This window comes from Callospermophilus lateralis, chromosome 2, assembly GCF_048772815.1.
Source record: "Callospermophilus lateralis isolate mCalLat2 chromosome 2, mCalLat2.hap1, whole genome shotgun sequence".
NCBI classification, from domain to species: Eukaryota; Metazoa; Chordata; class Mammalia; order Rodentia; family Sciuridae; genus Callospermophilus; species Callospermophilus lateralis.
In genome coordinates this window covers 208,265,771-208,272,195 of record NC_135306.1, presented here as the reverse complement: position 1 = coordinate 208,272,195, position 6,425 = coordinate 208,265,771, and positions in this window count along the sequence as shown.

Below are 6,425 nucleotides of genomic sequence, written 5' to 3'. Positions count from 1 at the left end.
CCAACTGTCCCCCGCCCGTCTCTCCTTCAGTCTCCCGTCTTCACCCATCCATCTCTCCAGCCACCAGCCCCATCCAGTCATTTCATCCTCACCCGCCCTTCCGTCAGTCCCCTCATCGATCTGTCCACCCAGCCATCTCCATCCATCAGTCCATTTTCCATCCAACCATCCAGCGAAGCTCAGATATGTCAGGGGTAATAGGATTCTTGGAACAGACTTGGTCCTTGTCCTCAGGGACCTTCCTGCCCAGAAGGAGAGTCAGGCATGCTAATGTAGATATAAAATTAGGAAAACATTATGAAAGGAGTAAAAGTTGTACCATCATATTGGGGAGAAGGCACACCCTAAATCTACTTGGGGATCAGAGAAAGCTGCTCTGGGCCTAGGAATGTATGTGGGCATTAATCACCAAGACTGTAAGACTCTAGTGCTGCTTCAGAATTTACGCCTGGCCAGGTGCAGTGGTGCACACTTGTGATCCTAGTGGCTCAGGAGGATGGAGAGTTCAAAGCCAGCCTCAGCAAAACCGAGGCACTTAGCAACTCAGTGAGACCCTGTCTCTAAAATACAAAATAAGGCTGGAGATATGGCTCAGTGGCCAAGTGCCCCTGAGTTCAATTCCTGGTACTGACCCCCCTCCCAAAAAAAAAAAAAAAAAAAGGATTTAGGCCTGAACAGGTCTAGTGGTGCACGGAAGTTCACATTATAACAAGGTCCCTCAATGTGGAGAAGGGATGGGAAGAGACCTGATGCAGACATCCAGGCAAATGTGGCAGCAGGTAGGATGGCATTTAGAAAGTGCAATCAGCAGGGTGCAGCAGCCCTCCTGTAGTCTCAGCTTCTGGGAGACTGAGGCAGGAGGTGGAGAGCAGCCTGCGCAAGACTTGTCTCCAAAATAACGAGAATTCACATGTGGCCACGGCTGCACTCCCCTGTGAACGTAGGAGGAAGAAAACCCCGACTTGCACATTTTACAGAGTGAACTGCATTTTATGTGAATTTCACCTCAAAGCTATTCTTACGAAAAGAATCTCCACCTCTAAATTGGGTCTCGGTGGCACACACCTCTACTCCCCGCCACGTGGGAGGAAGAAGCAGGAGGAGGCAATCCCACGGCCACCGTGAACAAGTTAGCGAGACCCCACCTCCAAAAAAACCATGATAAGGGCTGGAAGCCTGGTCAGTGCTAGAGAGCCCTGGGACCAATTCCACTGTCGCACCAGTGCAAAAAGAAACAGTCCAGACGTGGGCCTCAGCTACAGCGTCCAGCTGACTCAGGCCTTTGTCTTCTGCAGGGCTGGCAGCCGGCCAGGGTGGTCTGGCCAGGAGCATGACTGACGGTCACGCCCACGGTGGCATCCTCCCTGGAGGCCTGCTGGTGACCAGCGCTCCTCCTCCCAACCAGGGAGGCAGGTCTTGGGGCTGGCCCTGCTGCAGAAAGGACAGGGTGTGACTTCTGGGATGGAGCCCCCGACAGGCCCTGCGGCCCACCCTCCACTCTCGGAACCTGAGACCATGGCGCTATGGAGAAGCCCAGTCTGTCCCACAGAGAGAGAATGAAGGCTCCCAGGCACCGCCAGCGCAGGTGGCTGCGTTGGACCCTCTGCCTCCATTGGCTGCCAGGTGACTACTGTCACATGAGTGATTTCAGGAAAGACCACCAGGGGCCACTCAGGTGGCAAACCCCACTGAACCAGAAGGAACAATGAATTCCTGGTTTTCCACGAAGTTCCAGGGTGGATTTTCACGTAGCAGCACTTCAGTGACCTCAGCAGTCAGGGGTCTTTCAGGGGGTGGTGACATCAGGAACGGAATCGGCAGAACAGAAGGCGGTGCCCTCTACACACATCTGGTGCCCTGCAAGGAACCACCCAAAGGGGGGCCAGACGTGCACAGGGCACAGGGGAGACTCGTCCGTGTCTCCTGGGGGCTCCAGCAGATGGCGAGGCTGGCCTGATGGGACGGGGACCGGGGGCGAAGTGTCCGGGGCCTCCTGTTTGGGGCTTTGGCTCTGACTGAGGGTGACTTTCTCCTCCTGTCTTCTTGTCGTACCTCTGGGGGCTGCAGGGCCAAGTTGGCTGTTCCACTCACTCGTCTGGCACCTAGAGTCTGATGGCAGGAGCAGCTGAGAAGCCACCAGCATTTCACCTGCCCAAGGTCTCCAGGCTCAGCCTCCTCCCATCACAGTGGCCCAGGCGTGGACACCTTCTGCCTCCACCTCCTCCTCCCTCCTCTCATCCTCCCGCCTCCTCCTTTTCCTTTTGGTGCTGGGGATTCAACCCGGGGGGTGCTCCGCCACTGAGCTGCACCCGCCCCTTCTGCTTCCTGTTTTGAGGCAGGGTCTCACTCAGGTGCTGAGGCTGGCCTGGAGCTTGCTACCCTCCTGCCTCAGCCGCGCGGTTCCAGGTGTGCCCCGCGCCCGGATGAAGTGGAATTCTCACTGGGGGCTGATCTTTTCAGAGCAAGCCCCCCCATGACCCGGGAGGGTGTCGCAGTGCATCTTAGGACCTTCCGAAGTCCCCGCACACCGTGCCAGCTATATTCTTCTGGCCAAGACAGTCACCAAGGCCAGTTCAAGTTTAAGGGGGAGTGGAGTCAGAGAGGTGCAGCCGTCTTCAGCGGGCGCGCGATCCTGTGCTGCGTGTTTCCGTCTAGGATGCCACTGCTTGTAAGGGGCAATGAGGACCTCAGGCGCCAAGAGGTGCAGGAGTGGCCCTGGTGGGACTGGACAGCGTGCAGTGGCCCCCCGCGGGCTGCACTCCGAGACTGCAGCTGAGCTCAGTGGTTCCTCAGAGTGAGGCTCCAGAGGCTGGGCTTCCAGGGACTCCAGGCTGAGACGACCTAGCCCAGGAGCCTCTCCCTGACACAATGTTTATAGAAAGTTCCACAGGAGTCTTTTGGTCTGGGTACGGGATTGAACCCAGAGTGCTCTACCACTGAAGTACAATGCCGAGAGCCACAGCCGAGTCAGAATGGCCCCTGGCGTTTTGCCAGAAGTAATGGTTGAGAGGCGGGCCATTAAGATGATGACATTAAGTTAAGCTGTCCATAATTGCTGTGACTGGGTGATGCTGGATTGAAACAGGCTGTGTATTCAATACTATATTAGACCTTTACTGTCTGCCTCGGGCGCCCGCTACTTTGGAGTTCCCCTTGAGTTCTCCAGGGGTTCCGAGAGTGAGTGCGGGCAGCCCGGTGGTGTTCCGGGAGATTGCCCGGGGGGGGGGGGGGGGGGGGGGGGGGGGGAGCTCCAGTTGGTGTGTGGTGTGTTCCTGGAGGAGCCCTGTGGGTGGCGTTCGGGAGAGTTCCCGGGGATTGTGCGTGGAGTGCTGTGGGAGTTCGGAAATTGAGTTTGTTCCTGCTTGAGTGGCTCGTGATTTGTGCCCAACCAGACTGCGGCATTTGGTGGCCTGTGCGGGGAACGCCTGAAGCTCAGAGGTAAGTGAAACTGCTCGCCCCTGAGGGCAGGGCGAGAGAATGGGTGACCATTTCAAAAAATAATGTGTTCTTGTTTTGATTTGTTTTGCATTTGTTTCAAGCTGCCTGTCCTTAGAAATTTCTCAGGCAAACTGGGAAAAATGGTTGGCTCAAGGTTTGAAGTTGTTCAGCCCTGAGGAAGAGATAGAGATAGACCATGAGAATACATTTTTAAAAAATAGGAAAATTGATACAATGCATTTTTGTTCCATTTTGGTTTCATTCTGTTTCGGTTTTGTTTTGTGTTATCTTTTTTTTTTTTAATATTTTATTTTTTAGTTTTTGGCGGACACAACATCTTTGTCTGTATGTGGTGCTGAGGATCAAACCCGGGCCGCACGCATGCCAGGTGAGCGCGCTACCGCTGGAGCCACATCCCCAGCCCTTGTGTTATCTTTATAGTAGAAATATGGGATCAGAAATTAGTAAAAAACAAACCGAAAGAATGTTAAGTAAATTGTTAGAGGTCCAGACTATGGTAGAAAACATGTTAGATCAAGCAAAAAAGAAGGTCTCTCGAGCTAGTCAGTCAGACGGAGGAAGAAAATTTAAAGGAAGAAGGGCCATAAGGAGGGAAAAAGTTACAACAGGAGACTGCTACTAACACCTTTCTATCACCAGAGGGCGTAAGTGTCCAACCAAATGCTCCACCTATGGGGCCCCCAACCCTCCTAGTTGATAGATGGGATCCTGAGACAGGACCTCAAAGATTAGCATGCCCTGTACTTGAGCAGGCAGGAGGGCAGCGAATTCACCGTGCTTTAGATTTCAAAACAGTGAAGCAGTTAAAGGAGGCTGTAACAACCTATGGTCCTCAAGCACCCTTCACTATAAGCCTGGTCGAATCCATTACCAACTTGGACATGACGCCAGCAGACTGGGCTAGCATGTGTAAATCTGTGCTAAATGGAGGTCAATACCTGTTATGGAAGGTTGCCAGTGAAGAATTTTGCATGGAGACGGCTAGGTGAAATGCAGCAGCCAGTTACCCTCAAAGAAATCTAGATATGTTGTTAGGAAAAGGACCTTATGAGGGTCAATGGCAACAAATTGCATATGATCCTGCTATATATGCACAAATTGCTGCAGATGCAGTTAGGGCATGGAAGACTTTACAAGGACATGGAGATTTACAAGGTCAATTATCTAAGGTAATACAGGGAGCTAATGAACCTTACGCTGAATTTGTAGATAGGCTTATTCAAACAGCTACCAAAGTTTTTTTGGGATACAGAACAAGCAATGCCATTAATTAAACAACTGGCTTATGACCAACCAAACAAAGGGAGCAGAGAGGTCATTAGACCATGGAAACATGAAGATTTAAACACATATATTAAATTATGTAGAGACATTAATTAACAAGGCAAGTCATGGCAGCTGCAGTACAACAGGCTTTAGATGCCAGGCCAAAAACATGCTATGATTGTGAACAAACAGGACATTTTAAAAGGAGTTGCCCCATAGGAGGAGGATTTAACAAAACTAGGTATCAGAGGGGTAGAATACCGGGTATTTGCCCACGATGCCGCAGAGGGAGACATTGGGCTAATGAATGCCGTTCTCAAACCACCATAGAGGGTACTCCGTTATCAAAAACGGACAAGAACCAGGTGTTCACCCATGATATCGTGGAGAAAGGCATTGGGCTCCATTGCCAAAAAATGGAGAGGGGGGCCCAATGCTCCGGGGCCCATGACCACAAATATACGGGGCACTGGAGGAACCCAGCAGCACCATCAGGGTAGTGCCCAGGACACATTATCCATCAGATCTCTCATCAGACAAACCAGAGGGAGCGCAGGGTTGGACATCTGCGCCTCCGCCAGAGCAGTACTAACTCTAGAGATAGGAGTTCAAATCATTCCCACAGGGGTAAAAGGACCTCTTCCCCAGAAAAGAGTAGGCTTATTATTGGGATGCAGCTCTTCTTATGATAAGTCCTGGGGTAATTGATCCTGATTATGAAGGTGAAATAAAAATTATAGCCAGTTCTCCAAAAGGTATATCCATAATTTCACCAGGAGATAGTTACTAACAATACCCAGCCTGCAGGATAAATTTTCCAACAGTACTGTAGAAAGAGGTTCCAGGGGATTAGGCTCCACAGGTGTAGATTGGGCTATGCTGTCTTTAAATTTAGATTCTCGCCCCATGCTAAAACTATTCAAGGACATGAATTTAATGGGCTACTGGATACAGGTGCAGACCATAGCATCATCTCTCGCCAAGAATGGCCGAAACATTGGCCATTACAACAAGCCACTCAAATGCTTTGAGGCCTAGGAGTGGCGACTAATCCCCATAGAAGTGCAATGGTATTCAATTGGAAGGATCCTGAAGGATGTGAAGGAACTGTACAGCCATATGTATTGGATCATCTTCCTATAAATTTATGGGGATGAGATGTCCTAGATCAATTAGGTTTGACATTAACAAATAACATCAATCCAAATGCACCCACTATTAGGGCTAGACAAGGTTTCAGGAAAGAAGAAAGATTAGGAGAACAAGAACAAGGTATAGCAGCACCAATTCAAATAGATCAAGGAATAAATAGACTTGATTTGGATTTTCAGGAGGGGTCACTGAGACAATAAAAATTACTTGGAGATCAGAAAGGCCAGTATGGGTTCCTCAGTGGCCCCTGACTAAAGAAAAGATAAAAGCAGCCCATGACCTGGTCAAACAACAATTAGCGGAAGGACATATACAACCTTCCATATCTCCCCATAATACTCCCGTTTTTGTCATCAAAAAGAAATCTGGTAAATGGAGATTATTGCAAGATTTAAGAGCCATTAACAATGAGATGGTTATTATGGGACCTGCTCAATCAGGGATTCCTCAATTGTCTGCTTTGCCAAAAACCTGGCATGTTTTAGCTATAGATGCTAAAGATTTTTTTTTTTCAATTCCAATTCATCTTGAGGATAGTCCACGTTTTG